Genomic DNA, 27,710 nt, shown 5'->3' on the forward strand with positions numbered 1-27,710 from the left:
GTGGTAGTAGATGGTTGTCTCTCTGACTGGAGGCCTTTGACTAGTGGTGTGCCGCAGGGATCGGTGCTGGGTCCGTTGTTGTTTATCATCTATATTAATGGTTTAGATGATAATGTGGTAAACTGGATCAGCAAATTTGCGGATGACACCAAGGTTGGGGGCGTATTGGATAGCGAGGAAGGCTCTAAAAGCTTGCAAAGCGATATGGACCAGCAGGGAAAATGGGCTGTAAAATGGCAGGTGGGATTTAATGCAGACAAGTGTGAGGTGATGCACTTTGGGAGCACAAACCAGGGTAAGACTTACACAGTGAATGGTAGGGCAGTGAGGTGTGCGGTAGAACAGAGGGACCTGGGAATACAGATCCATTGTTCCTTGAAAGTGGCGTCACAGGTAGATAGGGTCGTAAAGAGAGCATTTGGCACTTTGGCCTTCATAAATCAGGGCATTGAGTACAGGAGTTGGGATGTTATGTTGAAGTTGTATAAGACGTTGGTGAGGCTGAATTTAGAATATTGTGTGCAGTTCTGGTCACCTACCTACAGGAAAGATATCAATAAGCTTGAAAGAGTGCAGAGAAAATTTACAAGGATGTTGCCGGGACTTGAGGACCTGAGGACCAGGGAAAGGTTGAATAGGTTAGGAGTTTATCCCTGGAGCGCAGGAGAATGAGAGGAGATTTTATAGAGGTATACAAAATGTGAAGGGTGTAGATAGGGTGAATGCATGCAGGCTTTTTCCCTTCCGGCTTGGGTGAGACTAGAATTAGGGGACGTAGGTTTAGGGTGAAAGGTGAAATATTTAAGTGGAATCTGAGGGGGAACTACTTCACTCAGAGGGCGGTCGCGAGTGTGGAACGAGCTGCCAGCGGAAGTGGTGGATGCGGGTCCAATTGTAACATTTAAGAGAAGTTTGGATAGGTACATGGATGGGAGGGGTTTGGAGGGATATGGTCTGGGTGGAGGTAGATGGGACAAGGCAGAGATCAGGTTGGCATTGACCAGATGGGCGAAGGGCCTGTTTCTGTGCTGTAGTACTCTATGACTAACTGGGTGTTTAATGGTCGGGGTGGGCCAGAGGCAGTGTTTCTGTGCCTCTCTCCTACCCCATGACTCTACCTATGGACCAACAGGGAAGGCAGTTGAAGAGGATCTCAGTGAGTCTGTGACAGCTCACTCACATTTCACGTCCAGTTGCAAGCCACCAGGAGAACGCTGATGGGACACTCAGTGTGGGGCAGAGGACAACGTCCTAATGGCTGGGGCAGATGATAAGTGGAATATTGCATCCAATCACAACTCAGTAGACCAAAGCTAAATTCCTGCAGACTGATTGAAGGCGAGTTCAAATTGTGTCAGTGGCGGAATTTAAGAAGTTAATTCAATAAAAGCCAGGACTGTAAATCCAACCTCAGTGACCAGGAAACTACTGGATTGTGGTAAAAGCCCATGTAATTCACTGATATCCACTGGTGTGGCCAGAATGTGACCCTAGAGATTGTAGACAAGGCAAACACTTGCCTTCGCTGTTAACACCCACACACCTTGGAAGAAATAAATAAAAGCAGTAACATAAACTCCGTTAATTCGGCACACAGAAGTTGGTGGGTGTCGGACTAGTGGATCTTCCGGATTATTGGATGTTAGTTAGCACACTTTATTTAAAATTCGTCGAGGACATCTTCAAGAGGCGGTGACTCAAGAAGGTGGCATCCATCACTAAGGACCCTCACCATCTGGGACATGCCCTCTTCTCGTTACTACCATCGGGGAGGAGGTACAGGAGCCTGAAGGCCCACACTCAATGATTCAGGAACAGCTTCTTCCCCTCCGCCGTCAAATTTCTGAACGGTCCATGAACCCATGAACACTACCTCGTTATTCCCTTTTTTGTGCTGTACTGCTGTCGCAAAACAACAAATTTCACATCATATAAGTCAGTGATAATAAATCTGAGTTTTTAGATGTTACACAGCATTATCATAAATTTTCCAGTCAACTCAGTGAATTGCAAGGGATCAGGGACCTGGTGAGATTGAGGGGAGTGCAGGTGTCGAACTCGGTCGGAGAGAAGCCTCAAAAGACCACTGTTCTCGTTCAATCTTTTATTACTTGATCCGAGGAGAGAGCACCAAGCCAGGCACCTACGTGCCGGACCAGGTGGTCTCTGAGATACATTGATCTACATACATTCTTATACCTTTTCAGAGGTGCAAACAATTACCATACAAGGATGATCATGCATTAGTCAGGCAGCATGGCACTTATTTTCTACATTGTGATTGGTTACAGACAAAGGAATTTACTTAAAAGGTTACTATTTCTACTAAAGCTATAGTTCCTTAATCTTTTCAGACCATCTTGTTCCACCGGTTATCTTTGTAAACATAAGGTTTCTCATGGTGGGGTCAGGGTCAGTTTAGTGGAGCAAGAGTCAAGTGTGCAGACTTGCTGAGACAGGAACTGATTGTACTGGCATTATCATACCTCAAGGCTGCAGAAAACTAGCTGAAGCAAGCAAAATCTCTGGAGCAAGGCACTGCAAAGCGAAGCACAGCTATTTCAAGCAGTCTGTACAGCCATAGTGATGTGCCCTTTAATTCACGTCTCAGGGCTCACAATCTTTTATTCGCCTAACCTTTCCTTATACCTTATACACATTCTCACAGGGATCAGCGACCTGGTGAGATTGAGGGGAGTGCAGGGATCAGGGACCTGGTGAGATTCAGGGACCATGGAACCATGGTCCTGGTAAGTCTCAGGGAAGCACAGGAATTGGGACCGAGCTGGGTCTCAGGGGACGGTGGGAACCAGGGCCCCAGTGGTTCTCCACAGTTTGAGAAACGTCTTGAGAAAAATCTCCATCGAGATTTCCAAATAGTTGGAGACTGGATGACCTGAGTTTTACTGTATAGTCCATGGGTATAGTGGTTATATAATGGCCATGGGAAATACATAGACATGAACCACAGAGTTTGGGCTGTCAGGCAGGAGGTACAGAAGCCTGAAGTTCCACAACCATCAGGTTCTCGAACCGACCTGCACAACCCTAACCCTACCTCAGCAACGGGGACTCTACAGACCACCTCTCGCACTGCCGTGGACCTGTCTCTGATCGTGGTTTTTTTTTTTTGCAATAATGTCTTATTCGATGCGGTCTTTTCTTCATGGTCTTGTATAATTTAGGTATAATTTATGTTCTCGTGTTGTCTGTGCGTGTGGTATCCGTCCTTCTGCCGCAATTTTCCATTGTACCTATCCCTCACCATACTTGTGCGCATGACAATAACTCGACTTGACTTGAAAGCTCCAATACTATTGATGGATTCCCTCACCTGTTGGATGATGTCAACCCTCATGAAGCCAAGCACAAAGCTCCACCTCACCCTCCGAGTTTGAACCACGGACTGTGCAAAGGAAGCAAAGAGGTAAACCCTCCAATTACTTGGGTTTAGTTTAGGTTTTAATTATTTACGTGGGGGGGGGCGGGTGTGGTTCATGACTTGTTTCCTTTTCCAAAGGTGGTTTGTTCAGTGATTACAGGATTGCATTAACACAATATTACAACACTTCACCATACACACTTTTTACAGTTTCAAATTATAACACGGTCATCGCTATCCAGAACACACTCAGGCCCTGTGGTGCCCGCTGGTCCCGGAAATGCCCCATTGTACCCGTGGATGCTGTGGATTCTAGTGGAGGTTGTGATGGTGCAGGTAGTAGAGAAACTGCTGCCTCAAAGGCTCGGGTTTGGTCCTGACGTTGAGTGCTGTCTGTGCGGAGTTTGCGGGTTCTCCCTGTGAAGTGCGTGGGTTTCCTCTGGGTGCTCCGGTTTCCTCCCACGTCCCAAAGTCGCGCAGGTTGGTAGGTTGATTGGCAGCTGTAACTTACCCTGGAGTAGCTGGGTGGTCGGAAAATCAGAGGAGTTGATGGGCATGTGGGTCAGGAGGTGGGCCACTCACCACAGGATACCTGCCCCTGATCTCTGGTAGCCACGTCTTTATGTGGCTGGTCCAGTTGAGTTTCTGGCCAGTTGATCCCCCCAGGATGTTGATGGTGGGGGACAAGTTGGTGGTACTGGCCATTAAATGTGAAAGATAAGTGGTTAGACTGCCTTGTTCGAAATGGTCTTGGATGATGCAAGGATACTGCCCAATACTCAAATGAATTTAGGGTTTTACCTGGGTTTGAGATTATTCAACCTATTCTGTGAATTATTACACAGAACATAGAACATTACAGCACAGTACAGGCCCTTCAGCCCACAGTGTTGAGCTGACATTTTATCCTGCTCTAAGATCTATCTAACCCTTCCCTCCCACATAGCCCCCTATTTCTCTATCATTCATGTGTCTATCTAAGAGTCTCTTAAATGTCCCTAATGTATCTGCCCCCACCGCCTCTGCCGGCAGTGCGTTCCACACACCCACCACTCTCTGTGTAAAAAAACTTACCCCTGACATCCCCCTTATACCTTCCTCCAATCACCTTAAAATTATGTCCCCTCATGTTAGCCATTGTCATCCTGGGAAAAAGTCTCTGACTGTCCACTCGATCTGTGCCTCTTATCACCTTGTACACCTCTATCAAGTCACCTCTCATCCTCCTTCTGTTCAAAAAGAAAAGTTCTAGCTTGCTCAACCTATCCTCATAATCCTTATTTTACTCCGGTAAAATAACCAGCATCCCACCATACTCCTCCCTTAAGATGTGCACAGACCATCTTGCGTGATGCTTAATCCAGTCTGACTAATTTTAGACTTATTCCAACCTGTTCCAAAGTGATATTTGCCCACTTCTGGGATTCACAAGCTGGTGGGACAGTGGAAGAAAACTCAACAGGAACTTTCAAAAGCAAACCAGACAGAACATAGAACAGTACAGAAAAGGAACAGGCCCTTTGGCCCACAATATCTGTGTTGACCATGATGCCAAATTAAACTAATCCTATCAGACGTATCCTTCCATGTGACTGTCTCAATGCTTATTGTATTGTTATTATCGTATTGGATCATATTATTATATCCACCATCACCCCTGGCAGCACATTCCAGGCACCCACCACTCTCTGTGTAAAAAACTTGCCCCGCACATCTCCTTTGAATTTTCCCCCCTCACCTTAAATGCATCCCCTCCGGTATTAGACATTTCAACCCTGGGGAAAAGACTCCCATAATTTTATAAACCCCTATCAGGTCTCCCCTCAGCCTCTGATGCTCCAGAGAAAACAATCCAAGGTTGTCCAACCTCTCCTTACAGCTCATGCCCTCTAATCCAGGCAGCATCTGATGAGCCTCTTCTGCACCTTCTCCAAAGCCGCCACATCTTCCAAATACTGGAAAAAGGAAAATATTTGTGGGGGATACTTGTGGAAAAAGATCAGGGGAGGGGTTATTTGGATAATTTCTTCAAAGAGCAAGGAAAAGGAAGGAAGTCGAATGGCCTTCTGTGCTGTGTTCTGAAGAAGAAATTTGAAGAAAACTGAAATATTCGAAGTAAAAGTCAATGTCGAGTTTACTGTCATGTGCACAAGTACACGTCTGCACGGGTGCAATGAAAAACTTACTTGCAGCAGCATCACAGGCACATAGCATCAGACAAGCAGCATTCACAAGAAAAATGTGAATTAAACATAAAGTATACCCAACTTTTACAAGAAAGAACACAATGAGAGCAAAAAAACAAAGTCCGTTTTAATGCAAATTGATCAAAGTGGTCATGGTGTTGCTCAACTGTAATGATTAGGGTTTTGCCAGTTGGTTCAAGGACTGAATGGCTGAAGGGAAGCATCTGTAGTTGAACCTGGTGGTGTGGGACTTCAGGCTTCTGTACCTCCTGCCTGGTGGTAGCTGTGAGAAGATGGCATGGCCCAGATGGTGGGGATCTTTGATGATAGATGTTGCCTTCTTGAGGCAGCACCTCCTGTAGATACTACTGGTGGTGGGGAGGGATAGAACATAGAACACTACAGCACAGTACAGGCCCTTTGGCCCAAGATATTGTGCTGACATTTTATCCTGCTCTAAGATCTATCTAACCCTTCCCTCCCACATAGCCCTCCATTTCTCTATCATTCATGTGGCTATCTAGGAGTTTCTTAAATGTCCCTAATGTACCTGCCCCCACAACCTCTGCCAGCAGTACGTTCCACGCACCCACCACTCCCTGTGTAAAAAACTTACCCCTGACATCCCCCTTATACTGTCCTCCAATCATCTTAAAATTATGACCCCTTGTGTTAGCCATTTTCACTCTGGGGAAAAAGTCTCTGACTGTCCACTCGATCTATGCCTCATCATCTTGTACACCTCTATCAAGTCACCTCTCATCCTCCTCTCCCAAAAGATAGAGTGTCCGTGATGCATTAGGCAGAGTCCACTACTCTCTGCAGTTTCTTATGTTCCTGTGCACTTGAGTTGCCATAGCAGACCATGATGCAACCAGGATACCTTCACAGTACATCTGCGGAAGTTTTTTAGAATGTCCTTAACCTCCTAAGAAGGTAAGTGAATGTTTTCCAAATCCCTTTCACACACAGGAACTTAAGAAGAACACAGTCAAGGGATCACACACTGGGCTGAGAGATTACAGATGTGTAAACAAATCATTTAACTTGGACTTTCAGTCAGAGGTAATGAGTATGAAATCGAGCAGCAACACACAAGGAGAGGGACAGAAAGGTTGGATAGTTGCAGAGGTTTGGACACAGTAGTACGGTGCCACAGTCAAAACACTAAATACTAGGGCATCTAAAGATGACAGAGCAGGTCAGAGGCTGGGAATCCTGTGGAGTTCAATCCGGAGAAGTGTGAGGTGGTACACTTTGGAAGGACAAACTCCAGGACAGAGTACTGGGTGAATGGCAAGGTACTTGGCAGTGTAGAGGAGCAGAGGGATCTGGGGGTTCATATTCACAGTTCACTGAAAGTTGCCTCACAGGTGGAAAGAGCAGTTAAGAAGGCCAATGGGATGTTGGCTTTCATAAGTCGCGGGATTGAGTTTAAGAGCCGCGAGGTGATGATGCAGCTTTACAAAACTCTAGTTAGGCCACACTTAGAGTACTGTGTTCAGTTTCTGGTCGCCTCATTATAGGAAGGATGTGGAGGCATTGGAGAGGGTGCAGAGGAGATTTACCAGGATGCTGCCTGGATTAGAGTGTATGGAATATGAGGAAAGGCTTAAGGTGCTAGGGCTTTATTCACTGGAAAGGAGGAGGATGAGAGGAGACATGATAGAGGTATATAAAATACTGAGAGGAATAGATAGAGTAGACAGTCAGCACCTCCTTCCCAGGGCACCAATGCTCAAGACGAGAGGGCATGGCTTTAAGGTTCTGGGTGAGAGGTTCAGGGGAGATGTCAGGGGGAGGTTTTTCACCCAGAGAGTGGTTCGGTGCATGGAATGCACTGCCTGGGGTGGTGGTGGAGGCTGGTACATTGAACAGGTTCAAGAGCTTGTTGGATAGGCACATGGAGGAGTGTGGGATGGGGGGGATATGCGGGAGGAAGGGGTTAGGTAGTGTGAGGGTGGTTTGATGGACGGCACAACATGGTGGGCCGAAGGGCCTGTTTTGTGCTGTATGGTTCTATGGTTCTATGGTTCTATGGAGAGTAACTCTCCTCCTGACTCCCCAAAGCCTGTCCACCATCTACAAGGCTCAAGTCAAGAGTGTGACGGAACACTCTCCACTTGCCTGGGTGAGTGCAGCTTCAACAATATAAGACCATAAGACATAGGAGCAGAATTAGGCTATTCAGCCCATCGAGTCTGCTCGCCATTCAATCATGCCTGATTTATTTTTCCCTCTCAACCCCATTCTCCTGCCTTCTCCCCGTAACCTTTGACACCCTTACTAATCAAGAACCTGTCAATCTCTGCTTTAAATATATCCAATGACTTGGCCTCCACAGCCGCCTGTGGCAATGAATTCCACAGATTCACCACCATCAGGCTAAAGAAATTCCAGTTCATCTCAATGCTAAAGGGACGTCCTTCTCTTCTGAGGCTGTGCCCTCTGGTCCTAGACTCTCCCACTACTGGAAACATCTTCTCCACGTCCACTCTATCCAGGCCTCTCAATATTCAGTAGGTTTCATTGAGATCCCCCATCATCCTTCTAAACTCCAGCGAGTATAGGCCCAGAGACATCAAATGCTCCTCATATGTTAACCCTTTCATTCCTGGGATCATTCTCGTAAACCTCCTCTGGACCCTCTCCAATGCCAGCACGTCCTTCCTCAGATATGGGGCCCAAAACTGCTCACAATACTCCAAATGTGGTCTGGCCAATGCCTTATAAAGCCTCAGCATTATATCCTTGCTTTTATATTCTAGTCCTCTCAAAATGAATGCTAACATTGCATTTGCCTCCCGACTCAACCTGCAAGTTAACCTTTAGGGAATCCTGCACTAGGACTCCTGTCCCTTTGCACTTCCGATTTCTGAATTCTCTCACCATTTAGAAAATAGACTAGGCCTTTATTCCTTCTACCAAAGTGCATGACCGTGCACTTCCCTGCGCTGTGTTCCATCTGCCACTTCTTTGCCCATTCTCCCAACCTGTCCAAGTCCTTCTGCAGACTCCCTGCTTCCTCAACATTACCTGCCCCTCCACCTATCTTTGTATTGTCCGCAGACTTGGCCACAAAGCCATCAATTTCCGTCATCCAGATCATTAACATATAATTTGAAAAGTAGTGGACCCAACACAGACTCCTGTGGAACACATGAGTCACCGGCAGCCAATCAGAAAAGGCCCCCGTCAATCCCCCTCTTTGCCTTCTGCCAGTCAGCCAATCTTCTATCCATGCTGGTACCTTTCCTGTAACACCATGGGCTCCTATCTTGTTTCACAGCCTCATGTGCGGCACCTTGTCAAAGGCCTTCTGAAAATCCAAGTGAACCACATCCAATGGCTCTCCTTTGTCTGTCCTGCCTGTTACTTCCTCAAAGAATTCCAACAGATTTGTCAGGGAAAATCTCCCCTTAAGGAAACCAAGCTGACTTCGGCCTATTTTGTCACACGCTTCCAAGTATCCCAAAACCTCGTCCTTAATAATGGACCCTAACACCTTACCAACCACTGAAGTCAGGTTAACTGGCCTATAATATTCTGCCTTTTGCCTCCCTCCCTTTTTAAACAGTGGAGTGACATTTGTGATTTTTCCAGTTCTCCGGAAACTTTCCTGAATCTAGTGATACTTGAAAGATGATTAATAATGCCTCCACAATCTCTTCAGCGACCTCTTTCAGAATCCTGGGGTGTAGTCCATCCGGTCCAGGTGACTTATCCACCTTCAGACCTTCCCCAACCACCTTCTCCTTAGTAATGGCAACTGCACTCACTTCTGCCCCCTGACTCTCTCGAATTTCTGGCATGTTGCTGGTGTCTTCCACAGTGAAGACATGCAAAATACTTATTCAGATCCTCCACCATTTCTTTGTTCCCCACTATGACCTCTCCAGCATCATTTTTCCAGTGGTCCGATGTCCACTTGTGCCTCTCTTTTACTCTTCATATATTTGAAAAAACTTTTAGTATCCTCTTTAATATTATTGGCTAGCTTACCTTCATATCTGTTGGCGCCAGAAGCATGGCGACACTTGCGGGCTGCCCCCCGAACACCCTACGCAAAAGATGCATTTCACTGTGTGTTTCGTTGTACATGTGACTAAGAAAGAGATCTTATCTTATTTCATCTTTTCTCCCCTTATTGCTTTTTTAGCTGCCTTTTTGCAATATTGTATGCCCTGTCTTTTGCTTTTATGCTGTCTTTAACTTCCCTTGTCAGCTACAGTTGCCTCATCCTCCCTTTAGAATGCTGCTTCTCCTTTGGGATGAACTGATCCTGAGTCTTCCAAATTACTCCCAGAAACTCCTGCCATTGCTGCTGTACCGTCATCCCTGCTAGGGAAGCCTGCACTCAGTGAGATATACTCCGTGGTCAACAACCCTGAGGCCCTCTTCATCATCGCAGGGGACTTCAATCAGGCCAACCCCAAGAGTGTGTTAGCAAAATACTATCAGCACATCTCCTGCTCCACCAAGGGCACCAACACCCTTGACCACTGCCATACAACCATCAAAGATGCCTTCCGAGCCACCCCTCATCTTCGCTTTGGGAAATCAGGCCACCAGGCTGTGCTCCTTCTCCCTACATACAAACAGAAACTGAAATGGGAGGATCTGGTACAGAGACTCTTGCAGTACTGGTCTGAGGAAGCAGATGAGCTCCTAAGTGACAACTTTGAGACAGTGGACTGGTCCATGTTCAAAGACTCAGCTGCCAGCCTTGATGAGTATGCCACCACCACAGACTTTATCAGCAAGTGTGTGGAGGACTGTGTACCAAAGAGGACAATACGAGTGTTCCCAAACAGGAAACCATGGATGAACCGGGAGATCCACTCCCTACTGAAGGAGAGGACTGCTGCACACAAATCTGGTGATCCTGATCTGTACAAGAGATCGAGGTATGAACTTCACAAAGCTATCAGGGATGCCAAGAGGCAATACCAACTCAAAATAGAGTCCCTGACCAGCCGCCAGTTATGGCAGGGCTTACATGCCGTAACAGGCTACAAGACGAAGTCGGGCTGCATAGCTAACAACAGCGCATTCCTTCCTGATGAACTTAACGCATTCTATGCGCGTTTTGAACAAAAGGGAAGTGGGTTATCACCATACACCCTGACAACCACCAACGCAGCTGAACTTGTGCTCACAGTGGAGGACGTAAAATCAGTCTTCCGGAGAGTGAACACGAGGAAAGCACCTGGCCCAGATGGTGTCCCTGGCCGTGTGCTCAGACCTTGTGCTGATCAGCTGGCAGAAGTATTTGCAGACATATTCAACCTCTCCCTGCTTCAATCACAGGTTCCCTCCTGTTTTAAGAAGACCACTATCATCCCAGTACCAAAGAAAAGCAAGGTAACATGCCTCAATGACTACCGACCAGTGGCTCTGACATCCACCATCATGAAGTGCTTTGAGAGGTTGGTCATGGCACACATCAGCTCCAGCCTCCCAGACAACCTGGACCCATTGCAATTCACCTATTGCCGAAACAGGTCTACAGCTGATGCAATCTCTCTGGCCCTTCACTCAGCTCTGGAGCATCTGGACAGTAAAGACACTTACGTTAGACTATTGTTTATTGACTACAGCTCTGCCTTCAATACAATAATCCCAAGTAAGCTTGTCACCAAACTCTGAGACCTAGGACTCAACACCTCCCTCTGTAACTGGATCCTTGACTTTCTAACCGACAGACTGCAATCAGTGAGGATAGGCAGCAATACCTCCGGCACGATTATTCTCAACACTGGTGCCCCACAAGGCTGCATCCTCAGCCCTCTACTCTAGTCCTTATACACTCATGACTGTGTGGCCAGATTCTGCTCTAACTCCATCTACAAGTTTGCAGATGATTGTAGGCCGTATCTCAAACAGCGATGAGTCGGAGTACAGGAAGGAGATAGAGAGCTTAGTGGAATGGTGTCATGACAACAACCTTGCCCCCAATGTCAACAAAACAAAAGAGCTGGTCATTGACTTCAGGAAAGGGGGCGGTATACATGCACCTGTCTACATCAATGGTGCTGAGGTCGAGAGGGTTGACAGCTTCAAGTTCCTGGGAGTGAACATCACCAACAGCCTGTCCTGGTCAAATCACGTAGAAGCCATGGCCAAGAAAGCTCACCAGCGCCTCTACTTCCTCAGGAGACTAAAGAAATTTGGTTTGTCCCCTTTGACTCTCACCAACTTTTACAGATGCACCACAGAAAGTATCCTATCTGGATGTATCACGGCTTGGTACGGCAACTGCTCTGCCCAAGACCGCAAGAAACTGCAGAGAGTTGAGGACACAGCCCAGCGCATCATGGACACCAACCTCCCCTCCCTGGACTCTGTCTTTACCTCTCATTGTCTTGGTGAAGCAGCCAGCATAATCAAAGACCCCACCCACCCAGGATATTCTCTCTTTTCTCCTCTCCTCTTCCATCGGGTAGAAGATACAGGAGCCTGAGGGCACGTACCACCAGACTTAAGGACAGCTTCTACCCCACTGTGATAAGACTATTGAACGGTTCCCTTATACAATGAGATGGACTCTGACCTCACGATCTACCTTGTTGTGACCTTGCACCTTATTGCACTGCACTTCTCTGTAGCTGTGACACTTTACTCTGTACTGTTATTGTTTTTACCTGTACTACATCAATGCACTTTGTACTAACTCAATGTAACTGTACTGTGTAATGAATTGACCTGTACGATCAGTATGCAAGACAAGCTTTTCACTGCACCTCGGTACAAGTGACAATAATAAAGCAATACTAATACCAACAGAGTCCCCTTCCAATCAACTTTGGCCAGCTCCTCTCTCATGCCTCTGTAGTCACTTGTACTCAACTGTAATACAGATACATACAATTTTAGCTTCTCCCTCTCAAACTGCAGGGTGAATTCTATCATATTATGATCACTGCCTCCTAAGAGTTCCTTTACCTTAAGCTCTTTAATCAAATCTGGTTCAATGCACAACACCAAATCCGGAATTGCCTTTTCCCTAGTGGATTCAACCACAAGATGCTCTAAAAAGCCATCCTGTAGGCATTCTACAAGTTCCTTCTCTTGGGAGCCAATGCCAACCTGATTTTCCCAATCTATCTGCATATTGAAATTCCCCATGACCACCGTAACATTGCCCTTTTTACATGCCTCTTCTATCTCCTGTTGTAATTTGTACCCCACATCCTGGATACTATTCGGAGGCCTGTATATAACTTCCATCAGGGTCTTTTTACCCTTGCAGTTCCTTAACTCTGCTCACAAGGATTCGACAAGAGTGCAGAGAAAATTTACAAGGACTTGAGGACCTGAGTTACAGGGACAGGTTGAATAGGTTAGGACTTTATTCCCTGGAGTGCAGGAGAATGAGGGGAGATCTTACAGAGGTATACAAAATTATGAGGGGTATAGATAGGGTGAATGCATGCAGGCTTTTTCCCCTGGTTAGGTGAGACTAGAACTAGAGGTCATAGGTTTAGGGTGAAATATTTGAGGGGAATCTGAGGGGGATCTACTTCACTCAGAGTGTGGTCCAAGTGTGGAATGAGCTGCTAGTGGAAATGGTAGATGCGGGTTTAATTGTAACATTTAAAAGAGGTTTGGATAGGTACATGGATGGGAGGGGTTTGGAGAGATATGGTCTTGGTGCAGGTAGGTGGGACTAGGCAGGAGATCAGGCCGGCATGGACTAGATGGGCCGAAGGGACAGTTTCTGTGCTGTAAGATCTTCTGATCCTATGTCCCTTCTTGCTAAGGATTTGATTTCACTTTTTACCACCAGAGCCACCTCACGCCCTCTGTCCACCTGCCTGTCTTTTCAATAAGATGCATATCCTTGGATATTTAGCTCCCAGCTGTGATCTCCTTTCAGCCATGACTGTGATGCCCACTCAAGTTGCTCGACTTCATCCAGGACGAGAACAGAACAGAACAGAGCAGTACAGCACAGAACAGGCCCTTCGGCCCACAATGTTGTGCCAACATAGCTAATCCCTCCAACCTACAGAATGCCCACATCCCTCCATTTTCCTCTCATTCATGTGCCCATCTAAGCCCCTCTTAAAGCTCCCAATGAATTTGCCTCCCCCACCCTATCAGGCAACGCATTCCAGGTATCCACCACTCTCTCAGTACAAAACTTATCCCTCACGTCTGTTCTGAACCTACCCCCTCTCACCTTAAATGCATGCCCTCTGGTATTGGATCGCTCAATAATGGGGAAAAGATATTGCTTGTCCACCCTATCTCTGCCCCTCATAATTTTATACACTTCCAACAGATCACCCCTCAGCCTCTGCCGCTCCAGAGAAAAGAGCCCAAGTTTCTCCAAACTCTCCTGATAGCACATGCCCTCTAATCCAGGCAGCATCCTGGTAAACCTCCTCTGCACCCTCTCTGAAGCCTCAACATCCTTCCTGTGGTGAGGTGACCAGAATTGCACGCAATACTCTAAATGTGGCCTAACCAGAGTTCTATAGAGATGCATCATAACTTCTTGACTCCTGTACTCAATACCCCGATTGATGAAAGCAAGCATTTCATAAGCCTTCTTAACCACCCTGTCTGCCTGTGTAGCCACTTTCAATGAGTCATGGACTTGCACCCCAAGGTCTCTCTGCTCTTCAACACTGTTAAGGGCCTTTCCCTTAAGAGTGTACTGCCTCTTGAGATTAGTCCTACCAAGGTGCAACACCTCACATTTATCTGGGTTAAACTCCATCCGCCATTTCTCTGCCCACATCTGCAGCTGATCTATATCACACTATATCCGGCGCCAGTCTTCTGCACTATTTACAACTGTACCAATAGCATATCAGCCCGCTTGATAGACACCCCTTCCTCACCTATTCACTCACTTCACCACTGAGACACAGTAGCAGTAGTTTGTACCATCTACAGGATGCACTGCAGCAACTCTCCAACTGTCCTATAAACCCCCTTCCACACCCACCACCTCCACCAGCGAGAAGGACGAGGGAAACAAAGACATGAGGAATACTACGACCTGGAAGTTGCCCTCCAAGCCACACACCTTCCTGACTTGGAAATATATCGCCGTTCCTTCACCGTTGCTGGGTCAAAATCCTGGGACTGTGGGGATACCCACACCTCAAGGACTGCAGAGGTTCAAGAAGGCAGCTCACCACCACCTTCTCAAGGTTAGGCACGGTAGTGTAGCGGTCAGCGTAATGTTATTACAGCGCCAGTAACCCGGGTTCAATTCCAGCTGTTGTCTGTAAGGAGTTTGTATGTTCTCCCCTTGACCGCGTGGGGTTCCTCCGGGTGCTCCGGTTTCCTCCCACATTCCAAAGACGTACGGGTTAGGAAGTTGTGGGCATGCTATGTTGGCACCGGAAGCGTGGCGACACTTGCGGGCTGCACCCAGAACACTCTACGCAAAAGACACGTTTCACTGTGTGTTTCGATGTACATCTGACTATTGAAGATATCTTCTCAAGGGCATCTAGGGACGGGCAATTAAATGCTGCCTCAGCCTGTGAAAGTGCATGTTCCTTAAATGAAGAAAAACAGAATCATCTATCTTTACAACCCAGAGGTCGACTGAAACAGCCTTTCTATTTTCCTCGTAGTTTGACCACAACCATGCAGGTTTGGTCTAAACCCTGGAACTCCCTCCCACCAGCGCTGTGGGAGCACCTCCACCAGAAGGGCTGCAGTAGTTCTTGAAGGTGGCTCACCCACACCTTCTGTAGGGCAATCAGGGATGGGCAATCAATGCTGGTCTTACCAGAGAAACTGAGATCTAATGCGCAAAATAAAATTCAGCTCTCTGCCACTGGAAGGAAGTAGTGAGTGAGAATGACATTTAAAAAATCTTAAGTCACGGTTTCAGCTTTATTTGTAGTTAAACAGTCATACTGTGAGTTACGTGTATCCTGTGGTTATTAGAACATAGGACATTACAGCACAGTGCTGGCCCTTCAGCCCACAATGTTGTGCCGACATTTTATCCTGCTCTAAGATCTATCTAACCCTTCCCTCCCACATAGTCCCCCATTTTTCTATCCTTCATGTGTCTATCTAAGAGTCCCTTAAATGTCCCTAATGTATCTGTCTCCACAACCTCTGCCGGCAGTGCGTTCCACACACCCACCACTCTCTGTGTAATAAACTTACCCCTGACATCCCCCTTATACCTTCCTCCAATCACCTTAAAATTATGTCCCCTCATGTTAGCTATTGTTGTGCTGGGAAAAAGTCTCTGACTGTCCACTCGATCTATGCCTCTTATCATCCTCTCTCCAAAGAGAAAAGCCCGAGCTCACTCAACCTATCCTCATAAGACATGCTCTCCAATCCAGGCAACATCCTGGTAAATCTCCTCTACACTCTCTCTAAAGCTTCCACATCCTTTCTGTAATGAGGTGACCAAAACTGAACACAATACTCCAAGTGTGGTCTAACCAGAGTTCTATAGAGCTGCAACATCACCTTGCGGCTCTTGAACTTAATACCCCGACTAATGAAGGCCAACACTCCATACGCCTTTTTAACAACCCTATCGACCTGCGTGGCAACCTTGAGGGATCAATGGATGTGGACCCCAAGATTCCTCTGTTCTTCCACACTGCTAAGAGTCCTGCCATTAACCTTGTATTTTGCCTTCGAATCCGATCTCCCAAAGTGTATCACTTCACACTTATCCGCGTTGAACTCCATCTGCCACTTCTTAGCTCAGCTCTGCATTCTATCAATATCCTGTTGTAACCTATAGCAACCTTCTACACTACCCACAACACCACCAACCTTTGTATCATCAGCAAACTTACTAACCCACCCTTCCACATCCTCATCCAAGTCATTTATAAAAATCACAAAGAGCAGGGGTCCCAGAACAGATCCCTGCGCAACACCACTGGACATCGACCTCCAGGCAGAATATGCTTCATCTACCACCGCACTCTGTCTTTTATGGGCGAGCCAATTCTGAATCCACACAGCCAAGTTTCTCTGGATCCCATGCCTCCTGACTTTCTGAATAAGCCTTCCATGAGGAACCTTATCAAATGCCTTACTAAAATCCATGTACACCACATCCACTGCTCTACCTTCATCAATGTTCTTTGTCACATTCTTAAAGAACTCAATCAGGCTCGTGAGGCATGACCTGCCCCTCACAAAGCCGAGCTGACTGTCCCTAATCAGCCTATGCTTCTCTAAATGCCCATAAATCCTTACGTGTACTACATCAATACACTCTGTACTAACTCAATGTAACTGCACTGTGTAATGAATTGACCTGTACGATCGGTTTGTAAGACAAGCTTTTCACTGTACCTCGGTACAAGTGACAATAATAAACCAATACCAATACCAATAAGAATCTTCACCAGTAATTTGCCCACCACTGAAGTAAGACTCACTGGTCTGTAATTCCCAGGGTTATCCCTACTCCCTTCCTTAAACAAAGGAACAACATTTTCCACCCACCAATCATCTGGCACTACTCCTGTGGCCAGTGAGGACGCAAAGATTGTCACCAAAGGTGCAGCAATCTCTTCCCTCGCTTCCTGTAATAACCTTGGATCTATCCCGTCCGGCCCCGGTGATTTATCTATCCTCATGTTTTTCAATAGTTCCAGCACATTCTCTTTCCTCACATCGACATGCCCTAGCATATCAGCCTGTCGTACACTGTCCTCACAAACATCAAGGTCCCTCTCTCTCTGGTGAATATTGAAGCAAAGTATTCATTAAGGACCTCCCCTACCTCTTCCAACCCCAGCACATGTTTTCTCTTTTATCCCTGATCAGTCCTACCCTCACTCTAGTCATCCTCCTATTCCTCACATACGTGTAGAAAACCTTGGGGTCTTCCTTGATCCTACTCGCCAAGGCCTTCTCATGCCCCCTTCTAGCTCTCCTGTCCATTCTTAAGCTCCCTCCTGGCTACCTTTTAACTCTCCGGAGCCCTGTCTGATCCATGCTTTCTAAACCTCAGGTAAGCTTCTTTCTTCCTCTTGACAAGATATTCTACATCTCTTGTCACTCACGGTTCCTTCACTCTACCATCCTTACCCTGCCTCAATGGGACAAACCTATACAGAACCATTCCGCTGTGCACTTCCCCAAGAGCATCTGTTCCCAATTTAAGCTCCCAAGTTCCTGCCTAATAGCATCAGAATTCCCCCTCCCCAAGTTAAATACTTTCCCATATCGTCTGCTCCTATCCCTCTCCAAGGCTATGGTAAAGGTCAAGGAGTTATGGTCACTATCTCCAAAATGCTCTCCCACCGAGAGATCTGAAACCTGATCAGGCTCATTGCCTAGTACCAGGTCCAGAAAGGCCTCTCCTCTAGTTGGCCTGTCCACATACTGTGTCAGGAATCCTTCCTATATACACTGAACAAACTCTGCCTCATCTCTCCCCTTTACACTAAGGAGCTGCCAATCAATATTAGGGAAGTTGAAATCACCTATGACAACAACGCTGTTATTTTTGCACCTCTCCAAAATCTGCCCCTCAGCGTCTCTGCTGCTATTGGGGGGGTCTGTAGAATACTCCCAATAGAGTGATCGCTCCCCTCCTGTTTCTGACTTCCACCCACACTGACTCAGTGGACAATTCTTCCGGGACATCCTCCCTTTCTACAGCTGTGACACTGTCCCTGATCAGCAAAGCCACTCCCCCACCTCTTTTACCTCCGTCCCTGTCCCTTTTGAAACATCTAAACCCTGGAATATCCAGCAGCCATTCCTGCCCTTGTGACAACCAAGTCTCTGTAATGGCCACCATGTCACAGTTCCACATACTTACCTGTGCTCTGAGTTCATCAGCCTTGTTCCTGATACTTCTCGCATTAAAGCAGACACACTTCAGCCTATCCAACTGACTGCAATTGTGCCCTTTCAACTGCCTCTCCTTCCTCACAGTCTTTCCACACTCTGCACTTGCTTGTACACTAAATGCACCAACCTCTGACTTATCACTCTGGTTCCCATCCCCCTGCCAAACTAGTTTGAACCCTCCCCAACAGTTCTAGCAAACCTGCCCAAAAGAAAATTGGTCCCCCTCCAGTTCAGGTGTAACCCGTCCCTTTTGTACATGTCATACCTGTTAGGTACGTGTGTGTGTGTGTGTGTGTGTGTGTGTGTGTGTGTGTGTGTGTGTGTGTGTGTGTGTGTGTGTGTGTGTGTGTGTGTGTGTGTGTGTGTCTCTGTTTGTCTGTCTGTCTTTCTTTCACACATACACATGCACACACAATCCCTATGTCATGGGCATACAGTGTATATCCAGGGTATAAATGCCATGAAAATTAGCTTTTTGCAGCAGCAACACAGGACATTACAGACATGACAAACATAAGTTAACATAAACTTAAATTTACATAAATTATACATCACTTACATGACAAAATAAAATAATGATATTAGTTCAAGTTGAGAGAGAGGAAAAGGAATTTAGCCCGAGTTAGAATTAGGGCTTTTCAGATCAGTTCAAGGACCTGACGGCAGTGGGGAAGAAGCTGTTGTTGAACCTTGAGGTGTGGGTCTTCAGGCTTCTGGACCTCCCGCCTGATGGCAGCATCGAGAAGAGGTACCTCGCTACGTACTCCCTCCTCTCTCTCTCTCTCTTTATCTCTCTATCTCCCAGTATTGTGCCTCTATCTCTGTGTTACTCTCTCTCACACTCACACACACACACACACACACACACACACACACACACACACACACACACACACACACACACACACACACACATTCTCCCTATATTGCTAGGTCTCTTTGTCTCTCTCTGTCACACACACACATGTTTAAAAGGCACTTGGACAGGAACGTGGATAAGAAAGATTCAGAGTGATATGGGCCAAACTCAGGCAAATGGGACTAGCTTAGATGTGCTCCTTAGTTATTGGTATTGGTGTTGGTATTGGTTTATTATTGTACCGAGGTACAGTGAAAAACTTGTCTTACAAACCGATCGTACAGATCAATTCATTACACAGTGCAGTTACATTGAGTCAGTACAGAGTGCATTGATGTAGTACAGGTAAAAACAATAACAGAGTAAAGTGTCACAGCTACAGAGAAAGTGCAGTGCAACAAGGTGCAAGGTCACAACAAGGTAGATCGTGAGGTCATAGTCCATCTCATTGTATAAGGGAACTATTCAATGGTCTTATCACAGTGGGGTAGAAGCTGTCCTTAAGTCTGGTGGTACGTGCCCTCAGGCTCCTATATCTTCTACCCGATGGAAGAGTAGAGAAGAGAGAATGTCCTGGGTGGGTGGGGTCTTTGATTATGCCGGCTGCTTCACCAAGACAACGAGAGGTAAAGACAGAGTCCAAGGAGGGGAGACTGGTGTCCGTGATGCGCTGGGCTGTATCCACAACTCTCTGCAGCTTCTTGCGGTCTTGGGCAGAGCAGTTGCCGTACCAAGCCATGATACATCCAGATAGGATGCTTTCTATGGTACATCGGTAAAAGTTGGTGAGAGTCAAAGGGGACAAACCAAATTTCTTTAGCCTCCTGAGGAAGTAGAGGTGCTGGTGAGCTTTCTTGGCCATGGCATCCACGTGGTTTGTCCAGGACAGGTTGTTGGTGATATTCACTCCCGGGAACTTGAAGCTGTAAACCCTCTCGACCTCAGCACCATTGATGTAGACTGGTGCATGTACACCGCCCCCTTTCCTGAAGTCAATGACCAGCTCTTTAGTTTTATTGACATTGAGAGAAAGGTTGTTGTCATGACACTATTCCACTAAGCTCTCTATCTCCTTCCGGTAGGCCGATTCATCACTGTTTGTGACACGGCCTACAACGGTAGTATTATCTGCCAACTCGTAGATGAAGTTAGAGCAGAATCCGGCCACACAGTCATGAGTTAGCATGGACCAGTTGGGCTGAAAGGCCTGTTTCTGTGATGTATTACTCTAACTCAATGTTGTTAGGTTCCTCTCTCTCTGTCTCTGTCTGTCTGTCTGTCTCTCTTATGCATACCATCTCCCTATGTGGCTGGGTCCTTCTCTCTCTCTCTCTCTCTCTCTCTCTCTCTCTCTCTCTCTCTCTCTCTATTTCTCCTCTCTCTCTCTCTCTCTCTCTCTCACTCTCTCTCTCTCTCTATTTCTCTTCTCTCTTCATGGCAGTATTTCACTCTGGCCTGGTCCAGTACTGTGTGTGGGATTCCTGATACCATCTTTGAATGCAGCAAACCAATATTATTCAATAAAAAGATAATATTCCATGACCTGGGGTTGGCGTCTGGATGTCTGGGAATTGTAATTTGGAGTGTTAGTGTGAGGAGAAGATGTGCAGGTTGTGTGGGACTGGAGTCACATATAGGCCGGATGATGTGGATTCCCTTTGAGAGGATACAGACTCCAGGTCGAGACACCAGCCCAACACTGAGAGGGAGCTGTCACAGGTGGAACTCTCATTCTTCAGGTATGTTGTTAAACTAACATCCTATCTGCTCTCTGGGATTGATGCAAGTGACCCCAAGGGATCCCAGGGGATTAGAGTCATACAGCATGGAAATAGACCCTTCAGTTCCCACTCCTGCAAATTTCTACAGGTGTACGGTGAGAGCATTCTGACTGGTTGCATCACAGCCTGGTATGGAGGCTCCAATGTGCATGATCACAAGAGGCTGCAGAGGGTTGTAGACTCAGCCAGCTCCATCACGGGCACAACCCTCCCCACCATCGAGGACATCTTCAAGAGGTGATGCCTCAAGAGGGTGGCATTCATCACCAAGGACCCTCACCACTTGGGACATGCTCTCTTTTCGTTACTACCATCAGGGAGGAGGTACAGGAGCCTGAAGACCCACACTCAATGATTCAGGAACAGCTTCTCCCCCTCCGCCATCAGATTTCTGAACAGTCCATGAACCCATGAACACTACCTCGTTATTCCTCTTTTGCACAATTTATTTATTTTTGTAACTTATAGTTGTTATTATGTCTTTATCTCTTGCACTGTACTGCTGCTGCAATACGTCAGTGATAATAAACCTGATTCTGATTCTGATTCCATGCTGACTATCAAGCACCCATCCAATAACTGGTCCCGTTACATTCTCCCAGTGTTCCTCTGTCAGAGAAAAACTGGAAAGCTAACCCCAGTGTCATGTTATCACATTGCTGTTTGTGGGAGCTGGTTCTGTGAAAACAGCAACATCTTTCCTGTAGACCCCACGGCCAAGAAAGTGCAGCAGGGCCTTTACTTCCTCAGGAGGCTGACGAATTTCGGTATGTCCTCTTTGACCCTCAGCAATTTTTATCGATGCACCATAGAAAGCATTCTATCCAGATGCATCACGGCTTGGTACGGTAACTGCTCTGCCCGGGACTGTAAGAAACTGCAGAGAGTTGTGGGCATAGCTCAGCACATCACGGAAACCAGCCTCCCCTCCATGGACTCTGTCTACTCTTCTCGCTGCCTCGATAGAGCAGCCAACACAAACAAAGATCCCTCCCACCATGGACATTCTCTCTTCTCCCCCATCCCATTGGGGAGAGGATACAAAAGCCTGAAAGCACGTACCACCAGGCTCAAGGACAGCTTCTATCCCGCTGTTATAAGACTTTGAACAGTCTCCCCATACGATGAGATGGACTCGACCTCAAAATCTACCTTGTTATGACCTTGCACCTTATTGTCTGCCTGCAATGCACTTCCCTGTAGCTGTGACAATGTATTCTGTTATTGTTTTACCCTGTACTACCTCAATGCACTGTTGTGATGAATTGATCTGTATGAATGGTATACAAGACAACTTTTTCACTGTACCTTGGTGACAATAATAAACTAATACCAATACCCTATCGTATCTGCCTCCACCACCACCCCAGGCAGCGCATTCCGGGCACCCACCACTCTCTGTGTAAAAAAACTTGCCCCACACATCTTCTTTGAACTTATCCCCTCTCACCTTTAAATGCATGCCCTCTGGTATTAGAAATTTTAACCCTGGGGAAAAGATACCAGCTGTCTATCTATACCTCTCATAATCTTATAAACCTCTATCAGGCCTCCCTTCAGCCTCCGCCGCTTCAGAGAGAACAACTCAAGTTTGTCCAACCTATCCTCATAGCATCAACCCTCTAATCCAGGCATCATCTTGGCGAACCTCTTCTGCTCCCTCTCCAAAGCTTCCACATCCTTCCTATAATGAGGTGACCAGAACTGAATGCAATACTCCAGATGCGGCCTAACTAAAGTTTTATAAAACTGCAGCATAACTTCCTGACTCTTGAACTCAGTGTCTCGACTAATGAAAGCAAGCATGCCATACGCCGTCTTTACCACCCTATCAACCTATGCTGCCATTTTCAGGTAGCTATGAACTTGGACCCAAAGATCCCTCTGCTCATCAACACTGTTAAGGATCTTGCCATTAACAGTGTACTGTCCACAGTTGTTGTGAGATGCTTTGGGCCATCCTAAGGTCATGAACTACACCAGGGTTTAATATGAAAAAAGAGCAGGAACATAAGGGTTAAATTACCGAACTGGCAGCCAGACTTCTTGGTTTCCTCCAGAGGCACAAGTTCAAATCCCACCACGGAAATAGAATTTAATTAACTTAAATTACTCTGGAATTTAGAACAAAACCAAGTCTCAGTAGCAGTAACCGGGAAAGGGTGCCAGTATTCTTCATGGAAGGAGATCTGATGTCTTTACCCAGTCTGGCCAAGATGTGTCTCCACAGCCTCCAGATGGTGATTAGGAATGGTTAGTAAATGTCGTGATGCACACATTGTGTGAATGATTAGATTAAAAAGAGTGCTCAGACTATGTAGTTGGGCTCAGTCCCCTGCGAACCCCTCCCCACCCCTTGAGAGAGGGGGACTGAGTTCATGGACCCAGTGTTGCTTGACCAGCACTGTAACCCCTGCATCAGCCGAGAGAGTAACTGGCCCGTGACGTAATCAGTGAACGTTGGCCGACAGGCCCTGTGACTTCAACATCCCTGCCGTGACACTGCTGTCAGATAATCATTCTGCAGAAAGGGTTGAGATTGTTTTCCTACACTGATGACTGTGCCTTGCTGCATTGTTCGTCTATCAGTGATTAGATCATGACTTTAATATCCAGTCATGGCTCAGTCAGGGAACTGCTTTTCTTAATTACCGTCTTGTTAATGCAGTCACATGGGGCTTCCCACCAGACCTAACTAACATACAGTTCAATGGTGTAAGATGTGGAGACTTAACAGTTGGGATTGAACGGATTCACGCCCATTTCAGGACAGAAAAGCACTGATAACTGCACATGAGCTCCCTCTACACTGTCCCATCACCCACTCCCAGGGTCAGACACGGGGTGAAGCTTCCTCTACACCGTCCCATCACACACTCCCGGGGTCAGACACAGGGTGAAGTTCCCTCCACACTGTCCCATCACACACCCCCAGGGTCAGACACAGAATGAAGCTCCCTCTACACTGCCCCATCACACACTCCCAGCGTCAGACACAGAGTGAAGGTCCCTCTACACCGTCCCATCACACACTCCCAGGGTCAGACACGGGGTGAGGCTCCCACTACACCGTCCCATCACACACTCCCGGGGTCAGACACAGAGTGAAGTTCCCTCCACACTGTCCCATCACACACTCCCGGGGTCAGACACAGAGTGAAGCTCCCTCTACACCGTCCCATCACACACTCCCAGGGTCAGACACAGAGTGAAGGTCCCTCTACACCGTCCCATCACACACTCCCAGGGTCAGACACAGAGTGAAGCCCACCCTTCACTCCCAGTGAGCTACTGCTCCCCAAACTTCACTATCTGGGAGAGGGAAGGTGAGGTGACCACCCTTATCCTGTTCAGTTCTTTGGAGAGCTGCCTCAGTCTTGTCCTCTCCCACTACTGGTGTGGGAAGAGGACACAGAGAGATAACGAGAATATTATATCATATAATATATATCATGACATGGAAAGATGCTATATACCGTATATTGTATGGTATAATATTCCCGTTGGCCCAATCATGGAACAATCCCACAATTCCGTTCCCCCACTTATTTCCCTATGGCCTATTCTTCCCTCAGTCCAATCGTCTCAAGTCAAGTCAAGTCGAGTTTACTGCCAAGTGCACAAGTGCGGTGAGGTACAGGTACAATGAAAAACTTGTTTGCAGCAGCATCACAGGCACGTAGGTACAGACCACACACAGAACATAAATTATACATAAATTATATAAGGCAGCAAAGAAAAAGATTAAGCAAGACATTAGTGCAAAAATTCCTATCTTGATGCATCAAGGCTTGGTAGGGCAACTGCTCTGCCTGGGACCGCAAGAAACTGCAGAGAGTTGTGGACACAGCCCAGCACATCACGGAAACCTGCCTCCCCTCCATGGACTCTGTCTACACTTCTCACTGCCTCGGCAAAGCAGCCAGCATAATCAAAGACCCCACCCACCCCGCACGTTCTCTCTCCTCCCCTTCTCCCATTGGGCAGAAGATACAAAAGCCTGAAAGCACGTACCACCAGGCTCAAGGACAGCTTCTATCCCGCTGTTATAAGACTATTGAATGGAATCTTGACCTCATAATCCACCTCTTGTGACCTTGCACCTTATTGTCTGCCTGCACAGCACTTCCTCTGTAGCTGTGACACTTTATTCTGCGTTTTGTTATTGTTTTCCCTTGTACTGCCTCAGTGGACTGTGTAACGAATTGATCAACTGACGCATGCAAGACAAGTTTTTCACTGTACATCGGTACAAATCACAACAAATCATAATAAACCAATTCCAGTTCCAAAAAAGACACAGTCAGAGCCAGTCCATGGTAGTGGAAGAGGTGGTCCATAGTGTCCCGTTACTGAAGTGGGGTTAGGGTTGTGTAGGTTGGTTCAAGAACCTGATGGTTGTAGGAAAGTAGTTGTTCCTGAACCTGGTGGTGTGGGACTTCAGGCTTCTGTACCTCCTCCTGATGGTAGCTGCGAGAAGGTGGCACGGCCCGGATGGTGGGGATCCCTGATGATAGATGCCGCTTCATTGAAGCAGCGCCTCCTGTAGCTACTGTCAGTGGTGGGGAGGCGTATGCCCGTGATGGAATGGGCTGTGTCCACTACTCTGTACAGCCTCTATCAGCCTTCCCAAATGCGTAGACCCGAGTACTCAGGTATCATCTTTTTTTCCCAAAAAGAGGATGATTTACATATTTACAACATTTACATCATTCTCAATTCATTTTTACAAATCTACGTAAAATTAAAGCATCAGATTAAGATGTGATCATGGGGACACCAGAGACTGCAGATGCAGGAAATCTGAAGCAAAAACACAAGCTGCTGGAGGAACTCGGGTCGGGCAGCATCTGTGGGGGAGGACTGGACAGTCGACGTTAAAATATGATCATCCATGTCCATGTTGTACTCCTGCCCCTGCGGTGCCCACTGGTCCCAGAAAGGTTCCAAGGAGCGAGCGGACACCTGGGTACGGGGTTACGTTCAGGAGAGGGGTGGGCAGTCAGGTGGGGTGGCACCCCCACTGGCCCGCTGCCTGGACCTGGGAACGTCTGATCCTCACAAAATGTCTCTGCACCTTCTGCACTGTCTCTCCATCCAGTCCACAAGATGGCGACTCGGGCTGTAGTGCCATAGTCCCAATGTGCTCCACACCGACTCGAACCGGGTTTAGCAGAACTTCCCAACTCCCTGCCCTCTGGAATGAAAGCCCAAAGCTCGGTGCGCCCACTTTGTACCCTTGCTAACCCGAGGCACAGCTTTCAGTGGTCAGTGTGCTGTGTTCCCAGAGCCCACTGTCCCTGGATCCCGACCCAGACACTCACCTTCCAAGTCATTGGGACAGTGACCTCCCTATTCCCCTTGTCAATGTCCGTGCTTCACATTTTTCTGTCTTGACCCTCATTTTCCAGTTATTTTCCAGCTCTGCAGGCTCACGAATGTTCTCAGTCACAGGGTCATCCTGGTCCTTCAGCCCACCCAGTTCCTGCTGACCATCAATTTACACCAATCCCACTTTTTATTTTCCCCAACTTCCCATTAATTCCTCCCAGATTCCACCCCTCACTCACACACTGGGGGTGATACACAGCGGCCAATTACCCCACCGACCTATGCGTCTTTGGGATGTGGGAGGAAGCTGGAGCAGCCGGGAGGGAAAGCCACACAGTCACAGGGAGAACGTGCAAACTCCACACAGACAGTGCCCGAGGTCAAGATCACTGAAGGTGTGTGCCACCCCAAATTCAACGTCCATTTCCATGGACATGCCACTGGGTCTTCTGAACCAGTGAGAAGGCTTTCCACAGGGTGGATCACGGATACCTTCTCAGGACTCTGTGCATGTTTAAATCAGGTCGCCAACCTGACTTTGGTACAGTATCATGCAGTGTCAGGTGAAAGTTATCAGGTCCTTAACACCAACTCTTCGCTTTGGGAGACGAATGTGTCAGGGATGACCTGTGTCTGCCTCATTATTTACCGTCTGCACGGAGCTATTCCTGTGCCTATTTCGAAGCAGGTAAATGGATCTGGCCCTGCACCAGCCATAAGTTCTACAAGACGTTGGTGAGGTCACATTTGGAATATTGGGTTCAGTTTCGGTCACCCTGTTCGAGGAAAGATGCCATTAAGCTGGAAAGAGTGCAGAGGAGATTTACAAGGATATTGCCGGGACTCGAGGGACTGAGTTATGGAGAGAGTTTGAGCAGGCTGGGACTTTACTCATTAGAGTGTAGGAGAATGAGGGGTGGGGGATCTTTTCTAGGTGTATAAAATCATCAGGGGCATAGATATGGTGAATGCACTGTCTATTTCCCAGGGAAGGGGAATCAAAAAATAGAGGGCATAGGTTTAAGCTGAGAGGGGAGAGATTTAATAGGAACCTGAGGGGCAACTTTTTACAGTATGCAAGACTGGTTTTTCACTGTACCTCGGTACAAGCGACCAATTCCAATTCCAAATCCACTCAGAGGGTGGTCAGTACATGAAACGACCTGCCAGAGGAAGTGGTTGAGGCAGGTACATTAACAACATTTGAAAGATATTTGGACAGGTACATGGATAGGAAAGGTTTAGAGGGATATGGGCCAAATTTGGTGAAGCAGCCAGCATAATCAAAGACCTCACCCACCTGGGTCATTCTCTCTTCTCTCCTCTCCCATCAGGCAGAAGATACAGGAGCC

General features: G+C 47.1%; 1 long non-coding RNA gene across 1 annotated transcript; it reads right to left on the reverse strand.

Annotated features, from left to right (window-relative positions):
* Positions 1–248: 248 nt before the first annotated feature.
* On the reverse strand, positions 249–27,710 carry LOC127583168 (uncharacterized). The gene is made up of 3 exons (XR_007958224.1): positions 27,659–27,710; positions 3,335–3,406; positions 249–1,902 (listed from the first exon to the last, which is right to left on the reverse strand). It is a non-coding gene; the product is annotated as an uncharacterized LOC127583168 (long non-coding RNA).

Source organism: Pristis pectinata, chromosome 2 (genome assembly GCF_009764475.1).
Source record: "Pristis pectinata isolate sPriPec2 chromosome 2, sPriPec2.1.pri, whole genome shotgun sequence".
NCBI lineage: Eukaryota > Metazoa > Chordata > Chondrichthyes > Rhinopristiformes > Pristidae > Pristis > Pristis pectinata.